Here is a 19,259-nt window from a genome sequence, read left to right as displayed (position 1 = left end):
ACGGACCTCAGGAAAGCAGGGTTGCCTATTCCCTGGTACCATCAGAGGTCGTTGAGGTGGGGACAGTTCGGGTAGACCAGTTGCAGGACTTTGAAGTTTAGTGTTTAAAGAGAACATCAACCGGAAGGGGCTCTGCCCCATACTGCATGCCGCAGCCGAATGAATCCGAACTGTATAGTAAAACCGAACCTGTTGAGCCAGATCAAAAGTCTCCTGGTGTGTGTTGCTAATCCCGATCCCAAGAACAGAGATGTAGCAGATGCTTCTGGCCTACAAGTACGAACAGAGCATATATAACATATAAAACAGCACGGCACAGATGGGAAAAATATCTGTTTACAAAAGGGGTTTCAGGGTGAAGAAAAGGCGGAACCGGCCCACAGCCTAAGCCCTGAGCCCCGTTCACACGCACTGTTTCCAACTGCATTTTATACTACTGGCAGTGCAGGTTTATTCCCACTTTCTCCAGCTACACATGGTACCCCTTCCTGTGGATCTGAAACAACCAATTTCCTTAGCTGGCACATTGGTTGTGACTTTTACAACCCTTGAAGGTGAGCATATTCCTTGCTATTATGTCTCTATTTAACCCAGGTAAGACCCTATTGGAATCACTATCTTTCCAGTTCTCTTCACAACTGAGATATTGCATTTTGACTGCCTGAATTGTAAATAGTTAATAAATAACAACTTATTTTACTGTCTCACTGAGTCTGCATTTTTTGTGCTGCTGCATTCTCGTACATGCTCACAAATTAACAAACCATGATTTTAAGCTGGTATATTACAAGTAGTATAAAATACTGGTAAATTATAGATGACAATATCTGCACTTTGTAATTTCTTTATCAAGGCATGGACTCCACAAGACCCAAGAAGGTGCCCTGCGGTATCTGGTACTCAGATGTCAGCAGGAGATCATTTATGTCCCATAAGTTGTAAGGTAGAACCTCCACTGATTATGTTTTTCCATCGCATTCATTGGATCTTTGATCAGGGAACTTTGGAGGTTATCAACACCTTGAATACTTTCTAATTTTCCTCAAACCATTCCTTTTCAATATTTGCAGTGTGGTAGGTCACATTATGCTGCTGAAAAGTTGCAGACCAATTACATTATTGCAGACGTATCTCTCCCAGGTAGGACTACTGTGGTCATGGAGAGGTATACCTCGTCTTCACTAATTGTTATGAATGCCAAAGCACATTCATATGGCTAACGTACAAGCCAGGAAGACAAATGCCTAAACCTGACAGGTCCCTGTTCAGACTAGGAAAAGCCCTTCTCTGACCCTGGGCTGTCCTGCCTGATCGCAAAGTTTGGCACCCTAAGATAATGCAATGGTGCCCCCACTCCACGGTGGCTTACCCTAATTGTCCTTAGCAGCTCCTAGGATCTCTAGAGTAGCAGTTCCCTAAGGAGAAAAGGAATCACACACAAAGCACCTGTAATAAACACAAACTGCAGAACAGTGAATGAATCCAACTAAGTCTATCACTAGCAAAAAACACCAGCAGGGGAAGCTATTTAAAGCTGCACTCGAAAGGTGATAGGATAAACAGAGTAAATCAAAAACACCTGTTACTCAAAACCAACGGAAACAAAGATAACAGAATTAAAACACTAAAAGAAAAGGTGTATCAGCTGTGGCTCAGAGAAAAGAGATGCTGACCACAGACCATAGAAAAAAGTGGATGAATCCAGAAGCATGGCACTAAAGTTTTAAATAGATTGTTGAGGGCCAAAAGTTTCCTAGCATAACATTACATAGAACATCACACTGCTTCTGACACCTTGCCATTCTTCAATAGTGCACAGTGATACAATCTCTTTTGAGATCCGCTGTGTATCTGCACCCATCCATCTGCTTGAAGTAAAAGAAAACATGATTCCTCCGAACTTTCCACTATCTTGCATTGCTCTATTCTCCAGTGTTGATGCCCTTGTGTCCATCCCAATAACTTTTGGTGGTGGACATGGTTTAGTATTGGTACCCTGATGGGTCTGAAGATGGGCAGCTCGATACACAGCAAATTGCGATGCATTTTGTGTAGTCTTACTATTTTATCATAGGTAGCAATTATTTTTTTTCAGCAATTTGTCTTGCATTAACTCTTTTGTGATCCTGCACCACATTGACTAGCCTTTGCTTTGCTTTCTGTCCCTGGATCACCAGCTGCTCCTCATTGGGGCACTTTTGGTAGAGATTAACCATTGCATACTGGGAACACTCCAAAACATCTGGCATTTTAGAGATGCCCTGAACCAATTGTCTTACCAGCACAATGTACCCTTTGTCCAAGTTACTCAGATCCTGTTGTTAGTTTATTTTTCCTGCTTCTTACACCGTCAAGTATTGACTCTTCATTTCTTGCTCATTATATACCACCCCTTAATAGGTGCCACTGTAGGGAGGTGATCAATGTGTTTACTGTATCTGTCAGTGGTTATAGCTGCTAGGCACAAATGCACAATGGTTCATATTATTTTTATGTAATGCAACTAGTCACCTTATTAATGGAAATACTACTTATTCCTCATATAAAAAATATTATTTATGTGCTATGCCTGACACTATTAAAATCTAAAAGTTTCTGTAAAAACATGAACCATCTTAAGATATATCTAAGTGTATGGAAAGTTTTAAGCAATTGCTATCTTAACACTGTGTCACGATTATTTGGGAAATATATGGTACATTTACATGGTCCTTCTAATTTTTCGGGCAATGAATTGAGTTCCTACATGGCTTTGTTGAAGTAAGCAAATGTGTCCAAAGAAGCAAGCAGCTCTGACCGTTCCATGATATATCATCCGGCGTTGAATATTCTTGGAGATTTCCACAATCTACAAGTTATCATCTTGTCTAACAGGCTGGTAAAATAAAATAAGTCAGATATGAACTGTACATTCTTGTATTACATGTACTATATTATTGTATCTGATTAACACATGTCATGGAACAAGAATGAGTAATTCCATATCACGTTTATTCTATAGACATCAAGTATCTTTGCGAAAAGTTCAGCGGAACTGCTGAACGGCAGCATATGAGATGTGAGAGATCATAGTCTTATGTGAACCTGCACAAATACCCCAGTGTTCTGTCCATGTTTGAAGCAGAATATCTATTGCCCCCCAGAGACTAGTTAGCTACATGAAGTCTGGGGACTGGAGATGTCAGTGTTGTTCTACAGGCTGCTGAATTACAGCAGATCTTTCCTGCTCGCTTCAGTAGTGTTGGACATTGTTGTGCGTCTCCTAGAAAACAATCTCAGTAAAGACAAGATTATTTCTCAGTAAAAAATACAAATATGTTTTCTGTTCTATTGTTTGTCTTCCATAATGCATTTTTAGCAATTTATTTCTTAGGGATAAGTTGACTCTGATATGGTGGCCATTCCAGTTCCCACTGGGGCTTGTACTTGGCATTACCAGTTAGGGTAGGTTCACATAGCGCTATGGCAGTCCGTTTAACGGATGCGTTACAAAGTGGCATTAACGCGATGCAACGCATCCGTTAATGCACCCATAGACTGCCATAACCTAGCGCATCGCTAACGCATGCCAAAATCGGCATGCATTAGCGAAGTGCCGTTATGCTGTGACAGACCCTCGGACGCAGTCTACCACGTTCGAGAGTCCATCACGGCTAGCGCAGAAGGAGCACCTGCTCTAACGCAATCGCACAAACGCAATAAAAAGAAGAGTAACGTTAACGCAGTCCATTTAACGCATCAATTAAACGGACTGCCATAATGCTATGTGAACCTGGCCTTAGAGGAACGCAATGATGTAGGAGAAGAGAACATACAAGGTGGACCAAGAAAATCCTAACCCTTTTTCTTGCTTAAGTAATACTCATCTTTTTGATCCACTAACTTCACATGGAATGGATGTAAGATGTCCATGTATATGGCTGCATTCTCATTTTCATCACAGGATACTTGCATCCCTGAAGATACACCCCAAGTGCTGAATTTGGGATCATGAAGTGGCTACTGCTGTGAATTTTCTGCGTCAGAACGGGTTGTTCTGCTGTCAAACTCCTGCTGGTATCATTTTCATGGCAGTTTCCAGAAACTCCTTATAATCCTCTCCTGGATGTCTGACTAGAGATGAGTGAATGTATTTATTATTGAAATTCTCCAAGAATCTTACAAAGATTTGTATTCTACAGAATAAATTTTTTTTTTGCAATTCACTCTGTGTGGATTCAGTTAAATGGCTTCCCGATCCTACAACAATTTTTGATGAACTGTAGAGAGCCAGGCAAACAGTTAAAAAAAAAAAAATGAATTAATGCTCGCCTCACCGCTAAACTTTCACGTTGTCCCCTTATCCTCTTCACTCCAGACCCTGACCCATAGCGAAACTAGGCCATGTTGATGTGTGCCTTGCTGTCGCAGGGCACGTCGTGACTTCATGACGTTACGTTGCGTGTCGTCCAAGTGACGGCATGGCCCACAGTAATGTTCGAGGTGTGGTCAAGTTGTAGGGTCGGTGGTGGGGTGCCGAGCTGGGGGGTGATAGGGGGTGGTCCCACTTCTTACCGCGCAGAGATGATAACAGAGACACGATGAGGCAGATTCTGGGTGCAACAGGTCCAAGTTTATTGCTCACCGTCCGACTAGTGTAGGGAAGGTGACCTGACGGACGGACGGACTAGTCAGAGTGAAGAAAGATAGGTTTGCACAGTGTAGGTAGGAGTCAGTGATTACAGTGGGGAAACAACTAGGAAAGTGTAGTGGACGTGCAGTACCTTGGGATGACCATTAGATGGCAGGGTGGAGTGTGAGCGAAGGACTTTACAGCAGCTTAGGGCTTTAGAAACCGTTGGTCATGGGGGGCGAGGTGACAGTTGGAGTGACAGTTTCAAGGAACCGGGTGAGCTATAAATTCTGAGGGAGGGTTCCAGAAGATTCCAGTCCCCAGGGGGAGCCCAGGTGACAGGAGGACTACGCCAGTCTGTGTGCCCTGAGGAGAATCCGACCAAGGGGACTGAGGAGAGGAAACGTCAGGGGGGTGGTCCTGACAGGGAAGGACCGCAGCAGAGACAAGGCTCTGGGTGGAAGACACCGTATGTGTAACGACGAAACTGACCAGTAAAGTGCTGTTGGTGTACGGGCCTAAGGCGGCCACAGTAACCGAGCTGTCAGGATTGTCACAGTGTGAGACGGGACGTTACGTATAAATATGTCCCTAGTGTGACATACGGTGTTGAAGCGGCCCTGGACACGGAGGGCAGAGAGAGAGATATCGCGGTGTACCGCGAGGACCGTCAGTCGGACGGTGAGCAATAAACTTGGACCTGTTGCACCCAGAATCTGCCTCATCGTGTCTCTGTTATCATCTCTGCGCGGTAAGAAGTGGGACCACCCCCTATCACCCCCCAGCTCGGCACCCCACCACCGACCCTACATTTGGCATAGTCGGCAGGATCGCCGCCGCTAATACGCTATCTTCTGCGGCAGGCCTGCAACTGAAGGACTGAGGAAAACTTGGACTGCTCTATTTCGGATTATAAACACCTGTGGACTAAAAATTACTGACCTGTGGATTACAAATTGGGACGCTGTGTCGGATCTGTGTTGCTTGCAGAGGATCCAAGGCAGTAGCTGATTCTGCCCAAGATGGCGGTATTACTTCAGCGCAGAGGAGAGGTCCGGGTGTTTGCAGTTGTTCAGAATGGACTGGGACCCCCTCCAACGTACCCCAAAAGGAAGCAATATATGCCCGGAGACCGACGTTTCCATATATTGGACCCTGGCAGATGGATGGAAAGGTCTGCCAACGCCCCACCCAGCAGGAGGAGTGGCACAGAAGAAAAACTTGGCTGCGGCTGTCTGACGCCATTCGAGTGCTGCCCAACGGACGGTATGAGATGCTGCGGGTGTCGGGGCATCGGCCGCCTAGAGTGGCAATGGCGGCGAGAGATGGAGCTGCACCAGAAGTCATCTTCAGATTTATGGGCAGGCAGCGGGATGCTGAGCCGGGGAGCGGAGCCTGAGGGGAGTCAGCGAGAACGGCTGCCACCAATACCAGCAGAGGACTTCTCAGCGGAGCCCCCGAGTCTGGAGGGAAGGCCCGCAGGACAGTGGAGCAAGGAACGGAGGCTGCGGGGGAAACTGCGTGATGATGGAACGGAGGCCGCAGCGCCAGGGAAGGTGAGAGTACCCCCGGCCCTACCAGTGCCTCCGCAAGCGGCCCCCACCATTCTGCTGCAGCACGCGGCCCCCTGCGCACCGGAAGGCCTAGTTACCACGGGCCCCGTGGTGTATGCAGAGCTGAGCGAGGTCCCCGCTCATGTCCCCGAACTACCCCGCCCGGAGTCACCAGTGCAGAGCTCACCCAAAGAAGACGCTGCTGCGCTTCCCCTGCTAATAGCAGCTGCATCGTTGAAATCGGCCGTTACTCCGGCTCTGTTGGAAGTAGTGGATGCGGCCTGTCCTGAGGCCGCGGTTATGCCGCTGCTGGAGTCGGCTGCGACCGATTTAGCGGGCCCTGTGATTCCAGCCCCCGAGGACCCGGTTCTCCCCATTTGCCACCTGACCCCAGCGGCTGCTGGGCCGCAGAAATCTTCGGCCGTTTCTGTCTTGCGGTCTTTTTCAGCGGAGTCCCGCCCACCGGACTCCAGGGCCCGTGCTGTTCCCTCCGTGTGGGAAGCGGAGGTGATCAGGAAGAAAAAGGCCCGGGAGCAGGAAGTGTGGAACCTGCTCCACACTCAAGGAGAGGCCGTCATGGAAAAGAAGAGGACTTGAATGGACACCCTCAGTATCCCCGTGGAGCCCTCACCTCTGTCCATTGAGAGTGGTATAGACTGTCAGGAGTTCGATGCACCGTTGTGCAGATTATAAGGACAGTTGCATTTAGAAAAAAGTTTTGTTGTTGTTTAACTGATGCAACTATTTTCTCTCTCTCTCTCTTTCTTTCTTCTTTCTAGGTTCTTTATATACGAAAATATGTTTACCTGACAGAACGGGGATACGAAGACAAGAGGGAGTGTTCATGTCCAAGGAAGGGGGAGGGAAAAGGAGTACTGGCGATGTTTATTGTTGAACGTTGAGTTTTAAAGCAAAAGAAAATGAAAAAAAAAATAATATAAAAATGGGTACTTGTGCTATTATAAAGTTGTTTATTGTATGATATGCCAAAGTAAAATGCAACAGGTCCGGGTTAAGGGAAGGTCTGCGGGACCAAAGGAAAGTGTGAGATCCGGTAGGGATCTAAGAGTTGAGGTCTGGGAGACCGGGACGCCGACCATGACATGTAATTGAAAGAAGGAAAATGAGTTGGAAGACGTGAGAAAGACAGCCGTCCTAGGTCAGGTCCCCAACACCACGGACACCCCTGAAGAAGGAAAGGCGGGCGCCGGCAATGATCTGGTAGGTGAGTGGCCTCGATCATGGCGTACCGGATAGTGAAAGGTAAGAGTAGGGGAAAGATACACGCCGTAGAGAGAATACGGGTGTACCTTGCCCAATTTGAAAGACGTTGTCATGTGGCGTGCGCGCTGGTGAGTAGCAGTAGGCTGCTCAGAGCATAGTGCTCCCAGTATGGTTCGGCCCCCGCAGATAGTGGGTTTGGCTCAATTTCTGGTCCGACAACAGAATGTAGGTGTAGATTCAGAACGACGAAGGCAGGGATGACGATTGTCGAGGACGACAATGGACAAAGGAAGGTGGAGTGTAGGGAAGGTGACCTGACGGACGGACGGACTAGTCAGAGTGAAGAAAGATAGGTTTGCACAGTGTAGGTAGGAGTCAGTGATTACAGTGGGGAAACAACTAGGAAAGTGTAGTGGACGTGCAGTACCTTGGGATGACCATTAGATGGCAGGGTGGAGTGTGAGCGAAGGACTTTACAGCAGCTTAGGGCTTTAGAAACCGTTGGTCATGGGGGGCGAGGTGACAGTTGGAGTGACAGTTTCAAGGAACCGGGTGAGCTATAAATTCTGAGGGAGGGTTCCAGAAGATTCCAGTCCCCAGGGGGAGCCCAGGTGACAGGAGGACTACGCCAGTCTGTGTGCCCTGAGGAGAATCCGACCAAGGGGACTGAGGAGAGGAAACGTCAGGGGGGTGGTCCTGACAGGGAAGGACCGCAGCAGAGACAAGGCTCTGGGTGGAAGACACCGTATGTGTAACGACGAAACTGACCAGTAAAGTGCTGTTGGTGTACGGGCCTAAGGCGGCCACAGTAACCGAGCTGTCAGGATTGTCACAGTGTGAGACGGGACGTTACGTATAAATACGTCCCTAGTGTGACATACGGTGTTGAAGCGGCCCTGGACACGGAGGGCAGAGAGAGAGATATCGCGGTGTACCGCGAGGACCGTCAGTCGGACGGTGAGCAATAAACTTGGACCTGTTGCACCCAGAATCTGCCTCATCGTGTCTCTGTTATCATCTCTGCGCGGTAAGAAGTGGGACCACCCCCTATCACCCCCCAGCTCGGCACCCCACCACCGACCCTACATTTGGCATAGTCGGCAGGATCGCCGCCGCTAATACGCTATCTTCTGCGGCAGGCCTGCAACTGAAGGACTGAGGAAAACTTGGACTGCTCTATTTCGGATTATAAACACCTGTGGACTAAAAATTACTGACCTGTGGATTACAAATTGGGACGCTGTGTCGGATCTGTGTTGCTTGCAGAGGATCCAAGGCAGTAGCTGATTCTGCCCAAGATGGCGGTATTACTTCAGCGCAGAGGAGAGGTCCGGGTGTTTGCAGTTGTTCAGAATGGACTGGGACCCCCTCCAACGTACCCCAAAAGGAAGCAATATATGCCCGGAGACCGACGTTTCCATATATTGGACCCTGGCAGATGGATGGAAAGGTCTGCCAACGCCCCACCCAGCAGGAGGAGTGGCACAGAAGAAAAACTTGGCTGCGGCTGTCTGACGCCATTCGAGTGCTGCCCAACGGACGGTATGAGATGCTGCGGGTGTCGGGGCATCGGCCGCCTAGAGTGGCAATGGCGGCGAGAGATGGAGCTGCACCAGAAGTCATCTTCAGATTTACGGGCAGGCAGCGGGATGCTGAGCCGGGGAGCGGAGCCTGAGGGGAGTCAGCGAGAACGGCTGCCACCAATACCAGCAGAGGACTTCTCAGCGGAGCCCCCGAGTCTGGAGGGAAGGCCCGCAGGACAGTGGAGCAAGGAACGGAGGCTGCGGGGGAAACTGCGTGATGATGGAACGGAGGCCGCAGCGCCAGGGAAGGTGAGAGTACCCCCGGCCCTACCAGTGCCTCCGCAAGCGGCCCCCACCATTCTGCTGCAGCACGCGGCCCCCTGCGCACCGGAAGGCCTAGTTACCACGGGCCCCGTGGTGTATGCAGAGCTGAGCGAGGTCCCCGCTCATGTCCCCGAACTACCCCGCCCGGAGTCACCAGTGCAGAGCTCACCCAAAGAAGACGCTGCTGCGCTTCCCCTGCTAATAGCAGCTGCATCGTTGAAATCGGCCGTTACTCCGGCTCTGTTGGAAGTAGTGGATGCGGCCTGTCCTGAGGCCGCGGTTATGCCGCTGCTGGAGTCGGCTGCGACCGATTTAGCGGGCCCTGTGATTCCAGCCCCCGAGGACCCGGTTCTCCCCATTTGCCACCTGACCCCAGCGGCTGCTGGGCCGCAGAAATCTTCGGCCGTTTCTGTCTTGCGGTCTTTTTCAGCGGAGTCCCGCCCACCGGACTCCAGGGCCCGTGCTGTTCCCTCCGTGTGGGAAGCGGAGGTGATCAGGAAGAAAAAGGCCCGGGAGCAGGAAGTGTGGAACCTGCTCCACACTCAAGGAGAGGCCGTCATGGAAAAGAAGAGGACTTGAATGGACACCCTCAGTATCCCCGTGGAGCCCTCACCTCTGTCCATTGAGAGTGGTATAGACTGTCAGGAGTTCGATGCACCGTTGTGCAGATTATAAGGACAGTTGCATTTAGAAAAAAGTTTTGTTGTTGTTTAACTGATGCAACTATTTTCTCTCTCTCTCTCTTTCTTTCTTCTTTCTAGGTTCTTTATATACGAAAATATGTTTACCTGACAGAACGGGGATACGAAGACAAGAGGGAGTGTTCATGTCCAAGGAAGGGGGAGGGAAAAGGAGTACTGGCGATGTTTATTGTTGAACGTTGAGTTTTAAAGCAAAAGAAAATGAAAAAAAAAATAATATAAAAATGGGTACTTGTGCTATTATAAAGTTGTTTATTGTATGATATGCCAAAGTAAAATGCAACAGGTCCGGGTTAAGGGAAGGTCTGCGGGACCAAAGGAAAGTGTGAGATCCGGTAGGGATCTAAGAGTTGAGGTCTGGGAGACCGGGACGCCGACCATGACATGTAATTGAAAGAAGGAAAATGAGTTGGAAGACGTGAGAAAGACAGCCGTCCTAGGTCAGGTCCCCAACACCACGGACACCCCTGAAGAAGGAAAGGCGGGCGTCGGCAATGATCTGGTAGGTGAGTGGCCTCGATCATGGCGTACCGGATAGTGAAAGGTAAGAGTAGGGGAAAGATACACGCCGTAGAGAGAATACGGGTGTACCTTGCCCAATTTGAAAGACGTTGTCATGTGGCGTGCGCGCTGGTGAGTAGCAGTAGGCTGCTCAGAGCATAGTGCTCCCAGTATGGTTCGGCCCCCGCAGATAGTGGGTTTGGCTCAACTTCTGGTCCGACAACAGAATGTAGGTGTAGATTCAGAACGACGAAGGCAGGGATGACGATTGTCGAGGACGACAATGGACAAAGGAAGGTGGAGTGTAGGGAAGGTGACCTGACGGACGGACGGACTAGTCAGAGTGAAGAAAGGTAGGTTTGCACAGTGTAGGTAGGAGTCAGTGATTACAGTGGGGAAACAACTAGGAAAGTGTAGTGGACGTGCAGTACCTTGGGATGACCATTAGATGGCAGGGTGGAGTGTGAGCGAAGGACTTTACAGCAGCTTAGGGCTTTAGAAACCGTTGGTCATGGGGGGCGAGGTGACAGTTGGAGTGACAGTTTCAAGGAACCGGGTGAGCTATAAATTCTGAGGGAGGGTTCCAGAAGATTCCAGTCCCCAGGGGGAGCCCAGGTGACAGGAGGACTACGCCAGTCTGTGTGCCCTGAGGAGAATCCGACCAAGGGGACTGAGGAGAGGAAACGTCAGGGGGGTGGTCCTGACAGGGAAGGACCGCAGCAGAGACAAGGCTCTGGGTGGAAGACACCGTATGTGTAACGACGAAACTGACCAGTAAAGTGCTGTTGGTGTACGGGCCTAAGGCGGCCACAGTAACCGAGCTGTCAGGATTGTCACAGTGTGAGACGGGACGTTACGTATAAATACGTCCCTAGTGTGACATACGGTGTTGAAGCGGCCCTGGACACGGAGGGCAGAGAGAGAGATATCGCGGTGTACCGCGAGGACCGTCAGTCGGACGGTGAGCAATAAACTTGGACCTGTTGCACCCAGAATCTGCCTCATCGTGTCTCTGTTATCATCTCTGCGCGGTAAGAAGTGGGACCACCCCCTATCACCTCCCAGCTCAGCACCCCACCACCGACCCTACAAAGTCATAAGCAAGGACATGGACTGAAGAAGCTGAAGAGAATTCTCATAATGCAGACAGTGAAAAAAAAGAGGTGCGGATGTCCGGACGATACGAGGTCTGAGGACGGCGAAACAAGTGAGCAGTGAGGTGAATATTGATTCTTTTTTTTTTTTTACATCCTACATTCATTATGTTCTGAATCGGTAGAGATCCCAGAGCACGAAAAAGAATATTCAATTTGCCGTGTATAACTTTGCTGCAAAACAAATGTCTCTGTAAAATCCATTGGATTACGCAAACTCAAACCCTGGCAGGTTTGATCATCTCTAGTGGTGACTTTTTTAATCACCCACTGATCCTGAGTTATACAATTCTTTTTTGTTCACAGGGATGGGAATGAAGATTCTCATTAATTTATTCACTAATCTAGTAAAATAAAAGCTTGTGTAGTTGATAATATGATTTCTAAACAGGAAACATTTTTAAAGCTTTGATTTACTCAGTTCACACGGGCAAGAACCATTTACATACACAAGAGCTTATATGATTTAAAAGATTTGTTTTTGCTTAAAAAAGTGAAGAAAAGTTTTAGCACAAAGACTAAAAGTGATTGGAAGCCTTCAGTTGACCTTTTTTGTGAATGCTAACATGATGTATGTAATAATTTCTTCAAAACTTTAGTTTAAGTTTAGTTCAATATTCGCCCAGAAATACATTAGATATAATAATGCTTCTGACAGCTAATATATTTCTTGTAATATAAGAATAAACACATGGTTTCATCTTGGAGTTTCTCAGACAATATACCGCCTGAGCAATATTTGACATTCTGATATATTTCTTATATGAGGTTAGAAATATTGGCAAGGAAAATGAGGCTAAAGTTCAGGCAGGTGCAGAAGAAAACATTCATTTACTTGGCTTTTCCACTGAAGAACCTGATAATCATACTTATTTTTCAATTGCAGTTCATTTATAGGAATTCACATTAGACAAGTTGAAGTTCCACTGCTGTGTAACATCCTTCTATGTAACAACAATGGCAATATTCAGATCACATTGTACCTTACGTTCAGTGATTCCATTGTGACTCATGTCCGAACCTCCTCAAAATGGGATTAGGGCATATGTGCCGACAGGGACATTGATGGTAATGATACAGATAGTAACATAGTAACATAGTTATTAAGGTTGAAGGGAGACTTTAAGTTCATCTAGTTCAACCCATATCCTATCCTAACTTGCCCTAACATGTTGATCCAGAGGAAGGCAAAAAAAACCCATGTGGCAACAGTAAGCTTCACATTGGGGAAAAAAATTCCTTCCCGACTCCACATACGGCAATCAGACTAGCTCCCTGGATCAACGCAATATTAAGGAGACTAGTGTATATACCCTGTAATATTATACTTTTCAAGAAAGGCATCCAGTCCCTTCTTAAATTTTAGTAGTGAATCACTCATTGCAACATCATATGGCAGAGAGTTCCATAGTCTCACTGCTCTTACAGTAAAGAATCCGCGTCTGTGAGTATGCTTAAACCTTCTTTCCTCCAGATGTAGAGGATGCCCCCTTGTCCCCGTCACAGGTCTAAGAGTAAAAAGATCATTAGAAAGGTCTTTGTATTGTCCCCACATATATTTATACATTGTAATAAGATCACCCCTAAGCCGTCGATTCTCCAAACTAAATAACCCCAAGTGTAATAACCTGTCTTGGTATTGCAGACCCCCTAGTTCCCTAATAACCTTGGTCGCTCTTCTCTGCACCCGCTCCAGTTCAGCTATGTCTTTCTTATACACCAGAGACCAGAACTGTACACAGTATTCTAAGTGGGGTCGCACTAGTGACTTATATAGAGGTAAAATTATGTTCTCCTCATGAGCATCTATGCCTCTTTTAATGCATCCCATTATTTTATTTGCCTTTGCAGCAGCTGCTTGACTCTGGCCACTAAATGTGAGTTTGTCGTCCACCCATACACCCAGGTCTTTTTCAGTGACTGTTTTGCCCAGTGTTTTACAATTAAGCACATAATTATACAACTTGTTCGTTCTACCCAAGTGCATGACCTTACATTTATCCCCATTAAAGCTCATTTGCCATTTATCAGCCCAAGCTTCTAGTTTACATAAATCCTCCTGTAATATAAAATTGTCCTCCTCTGTATTAATTACCCTGCAGAGTTTAGTGTCATCTGCAAATATTGAAATTCTACTCTCTATGCCCCCTACAAGGTCATTAATAAATATGTTAAAAAGAAGCGGGCCCAAAACTGACCCCTGTGGTACCCCACTGCTAACCGTGACCCAGTCCGAGTGTGCTCCATTAATAACCACCCTTTGTTTCCTATCCCTGAGCCAGCTCTTAACCCACCTACACATATTTTCCCCTATCCCCATTGTTCTCATTTTATGTATCAACCTTTTGTGTGGCACCGTATCAAAAGCTTTTGAAAAGTCCATGTACACCACATCCACTGCACTCCCTTGGTCCAGCCCGGAACTTACCTCTTCATAAAAGCTTATCAGATTAGTCCGACAGGAACGGTCTCTTGTAAACCCATGTTGATATTGGGTCATAATGTTATTCTTCTCCAGATACTCCAGTATAGTATCTCTTAGAAAACCCTCCAGGATTTTACCCACAGTTGAGGTTAAACTTACTGGCCTATAATTTCCAAGTTCAGTTTTTGTCCCCTTTTTGAATATTGGCACCACATTTGCTATATGCCAGTCCTGTGGTACAGACCCTGTTATTATGGAATCTTTAAAGATTAAAAATAGTGGTCTATCTATGACTGTGCTTAATTCCTGCAGTACTCGGGGATGTATCCCATCCGGGCCCGGGGATTTGTCAATTTTAGTGATTTGTAGACGCCGCCGTACTTCCTGCTGGATTAAGCAGGTGACATTTAATGGAGAATTTTTATCCCTGATCATGTTTTCCGTCATGGGATTTTCTTGTGTAAATACTGTTGAAAAAAAGTCATTTAGCATATTGGCTTTTTCCTCATCCTCATCCACCATTTCACCCAGACTATTTTTAAGGGGACCAACACTATCATTTTTTAGCTTCTTACTATTTATGTAGTTAAAGAATATTTTGGGATTATTTTTACTTTCTCTGGCAATGAGTCTCTCTGTCTCAATCTTTGCTGTCTTGATTTGCTTTTTACAGAATTTATTTAATCTTCTGTATTTATTTAATGCCTCATCACTACCTACTTGCTTTAATTCTCTAAATGCTTTATTTTTATCTCTTATTGCGCCCCTTACAGCTCTATTTAGCCATAGTGGTTTCCTCCTATTTCTCGCATGTTTATTCCCATACGGTATATATTGTGCACAGGTCCTATTCAGGATGCTAATAAACGTCTCCCATTTTCTTTGTGTATTTTTATGTCTCAGGATATCGTCCCAGTTAATTGCACCAAGATCATCTCTCATCCGTTGGAAATTTGCCTTCCTGAAGTGTAGTGTCCTTGTAACCCCTCTACTACACATCTTATTAAAGGATACATGAAACTTATTAATTTGTGATCACTATTACCCAAGTGACCCTCAACCCTTACATTTGATATGCGGTCTGGCCTGTTGGTTAATATTAGGTCTAGCAGTGCCCCCCTCTTGTTGGGTCCTGAACCAGTTGTGAAAGGTAATTGTCTCTCATCGTTGTCAGAAACCTATTACCCTTGCTGGAACTGCAGGTTTCGTTTCCCCAATGTATTTCAGGGTAGTTGAAGTCCCCCATAATAATGACTTCTCCTTGAGTCGCTGCTTCATCTATTTGCTTTATGAGGATATTCTCTGTAGCTTCCATTATTTTTGGAGATTTATAACAAACCCCTATCAGTAATTTATTATTTTTCCCCCCTCCCCTTATCTCTACCCACAGAGACTCTACATTTTCATTAGATTCATATATATTATCACGAAGGATGGGTTTTAAGGATGATTTTACATATAAACACACGCCTCCCCCTCGCTTATTTGTACGGTCATTTCTGAACAGACTATAGCCCTGTAAATTAACCGCCCAGTCATGGCTCTCGTCCAGCCATGTCTCAGATATCCCCACCATGGCATAATTATGTTCCAACAACATTAACTCCAATTCCTCCATTTTGTTGGTGAGACTTCTGGCATTAGTATACATGCACTTTATGTATCTCTCTGTACCTCTATTCTTTCTTAAATTATTAACTGTTCTAACCCCACCCCCCATGCCACCCCCACCCCCAAATTCATTATTTGTACCCAGGTCTCTATCTGCACTGTCTTCCCCTCCTATGAAAGGAATACCCTCCCCCCCGTCCCTAGTTTAAACACTCCTCCAACCTTCTAGCCATTTTCTCCCCCAGCACAGCTGCACCCTCCCCATTGAGGTGCAGCCCGTCCCTAGCGTAGAACCTGTAGCCAACTGAGAAGTCGGCCCAGTTCTGCAGGAACCCAAACCCCTCCTTCCTACACCAATTCCTGAGCCACTTATTACCCTCCCTAATCTCCCGTTGCCTGTCTGGCGTGGCACGTGGTACAGGAAGTATTTCCGAAAATACCACCTTGGAGGTCCTTGCTTTAAGCTTACAGCCTAATTCCCTAAAATCATCTTTAAGGACCTTCCACCTACCTCTAACTTTGTCATTTGTGCCAATGTGCACCATGACCGCTGGATCCTCACCAGCCCCTCCCAGTAATCTGTCAACCCGATCAGCGATGTGTCGGACTCGAGCGCCAGGTAGGCAGCACACCGTTCGACGATCCCTGTCTTTGTGACAGATTGCCCTATCTGTTCCCCTAATAATTGAGTCTCCCACTACCAGAACCTGTCTGGCCTGCCCTGCTCTCCTATTTCCCCCCTTACTGGAGCAGACACTCCTCCGGCTTTCAGAGGACATGCCTTGCTGCAGCAGTGCTACTCCTGCACTAACACTCCCCTCATCTGCCAACTTAGCAAACTTATTGGGTTGTGCCAGATCAGGACTAGCCTCCCTGGTGCTCTTCCCTCTACCCCGCCTTCTATCTGTCACCCAGCTAGCTGCTTCATTGTCCTGCAGCTCCAACCTAGCATCCCCCCCTCATCTATCCCATTGAGCGTCTGCTCAGTGAGCAGAAGACTCCTTTCCATATTGTCTATGGATCTCAGTGTTGCCAGCTGCACATTTAGATCCAGTATCTGGGCTTCCAAATGCACAACGTGCTCACATCTCGCACAGCAGTATGCACCCTCCACCGGCTGTTCAAGGATTTCATACATGCGGCAAGACGTGCACTGGTTGGCATTGGCAATAATGGAGCACATCCTAATGGGGATTGCACCAGACAATAAGATAAGCAAAAAAAAAAAGTATTAATATAACAGCAATTCAGTAAGACCTCCCTTGGAAACTCCCTGAATCTAAAGTCACTGAATTTCAAGTCACACACTTACCACAGTTCGCACTTATGCTCAGGTCACACTCAGCTCGGTCACACTCGCTCAGGAAGAAGATTTAAAAGAGTTTTTTTTTTTTTTTTTTTTCCCTTTTACCAGCACACCACCTTGCTGCTCAATGCACTTCCAAAAGGAGTCACAATGTTCTCTGTGGTGCATCATTTTCAGCCATATACCCCTTATTGGGGCTTGAAGCAAGATGTAGTATATTTCATCTTGGTGCCCACATCCAATTGGCGTATACAGCCAAAAATGATGTATGATAGAGCACACTGTGACTCCATTTGCATCACTAATTTGTGAGGATTCTGACACAAGCCCCAATGGAGTCACTGAACGTATAGTAAAATGTGATGTGAACATTACCCAAAAAGAGACAGAAACTGATCCCAGCTGTTAGTGGTTAATATTAATGGTAAGGCATGTAAAAAAATGCAAAAGCAAACAAAACAAAACAAAAACTAAACTTAATTTTGGAAAACCATTTGCATAAACTATTAGCCCCTCAGCACTGAGCAGTAATAACTAGAGCTGAGTGAATTTTTCAATATTCGGTTCGGATTACGATCGCCGGCGAATATTGTTTTTGCGATATTCGCTGAACATAGTCGAACGACATTGGAGTCAATGGGAGTAGAAATGAGTGACTTTGTTCATAAACGATCGTCATATATAAATTCGGCATGAATAGAGTACTAATATGGCACTAATATGGCAAATTGGGATTCAGCGACAGAATCCGAACATATTCGGTCATCTATAGTAATCACGACGTATGCAAGCAATAGAAATGTCATTTTCATTTTAAAAGCTCTTACTTTTCAAGCGCTGACCCCAAAGGCTTATCCACATAGATAACACTGATTCATTAATATTTATCACTACAAAAGTTGGTACACTTCCTCCAGCTGGAAAAATGTTTGATTCCCAGATTTGGCACAATTCCCTGCCTGGGGCCACTTACTGCCGTAGCAACTTTATCCCCATGGCCGGCTGTCTGCTTCACTACTCTTCACTAGAGTTGAGCGACTTTGGTCGGATCGGGTTTCATGAAACAAAATTTGTTGCAGATGAAACTGGTCTGACTAGGGCAAAAAAAGTCGGAGTTTCGTCCGAAACCCGACCCCAATGCAAGTCAATGGGAAATAAAAGTCAGCATTGAGCGGATGACATTCATCCACTCAATGCCAACTTTTATTCCCCATTGTCTTGCATTGGGGTCGGGTTTCGGATGAAACTCCGACTTTTTTTGCCTTAGTCGGACCAGTTTCATCTGAAACAAATTTTGTTTCATGAAACCCGATCCGACCAAAATCGCTCAACTATACTCTTCACGCCTTGCCCTGGGCAAGACTGCCCGGGCTTCTGCCCCCTAACCAATAAGTCCTTCTAAATCCCTGGCTCTGCACTGCCCTGCCCTGTAACTCCTCCCAGCTGCTAAAACCCTATGCTAGCTAAAACTCCTATTCTATTCTATTCTCTATGATGCCCCTCCTCACTAATTCCAGTATGGTCCTATACTAACATCTAATCTATCCCTAAGCGTATGCACAATATACAACATTACAGTATATCACAAGTTTGATAACATTGGTAAACAATGAGGTGCCGCACGTAATATGTGAACAGTGTCCAGGGGAGAGGAAACAAGTGAGACAAGGCAACTGTTAGGTGGATTCATAACTGGCTTAGTGATCTGACCCAAAGAGTCGTCGTAATTGGCTGCACATCCAGTTGGAAGAATGTCTCAAGTGGGGTACCACAGGGCTCTGTCCTGGGCCCTGTATTGTTCAACATCTTTATTAATGATTTAGATGAAGGAATTTAGGGTAAACTGGTTAAATTTGCTGACAACACAGGGCTAGGAGGGATAGCTAATACTAGAGAAGAGAGAGAGGATTCAAAAAGATATAAATAAACTGGCGAGTAAGCAGCAACTAACAGAATGGTTTTTAACAGGGAAAAATGCAAAGTACTACATCAGGGCAATAAAAATGTCAGAGGCTTCCCAGTCCACAACTGAAGCTTTGAAGGCAGTGGCGCCAAAAACAGCTGGCGCGGTGCTGTTCCAGAGGGGTCCTACAAACAACGGTCCATCTTCTGGCGGCAGCGGTCGATCTCCGGCACCTTCCGCTGAACCCCTAGTCCATAAGTTGCTGCGGCCAAAGTAAACAGGGTCGCAGCACTGACAGAGCCCAGCGTGGACTGGCAAGTGTCAACTGGCAAGGTAGGCCGCAAATGTCTGTTCACTACTTGACTTTCTCTATGTGGTACATCTGCTGTACTCACAGGCACGGTGCGCACGTGTCTGTCCCT

The sequence above is a fragment of the Dendrobates tinctorius genome, unplaced genomic scaffold, assembly GCF_039654945.1.
Source record: "Dendrobates tinctorius isolate UK_male_01 unplaced genomic scaffold, ASM3965494v1 ptg000016l, whole genome shotgun sequence".
In the NCBI taxonomy this organism is placed as follows: domain Eukaryota; kingdom Metazoa; phylum Chordata; class Amphibia; order Anura; family Dendrobatidae; genus Dendrobates; species Dendrobates tinctorius.
This window is presented reverse-complemented; position numbering follows the sequence as displayed.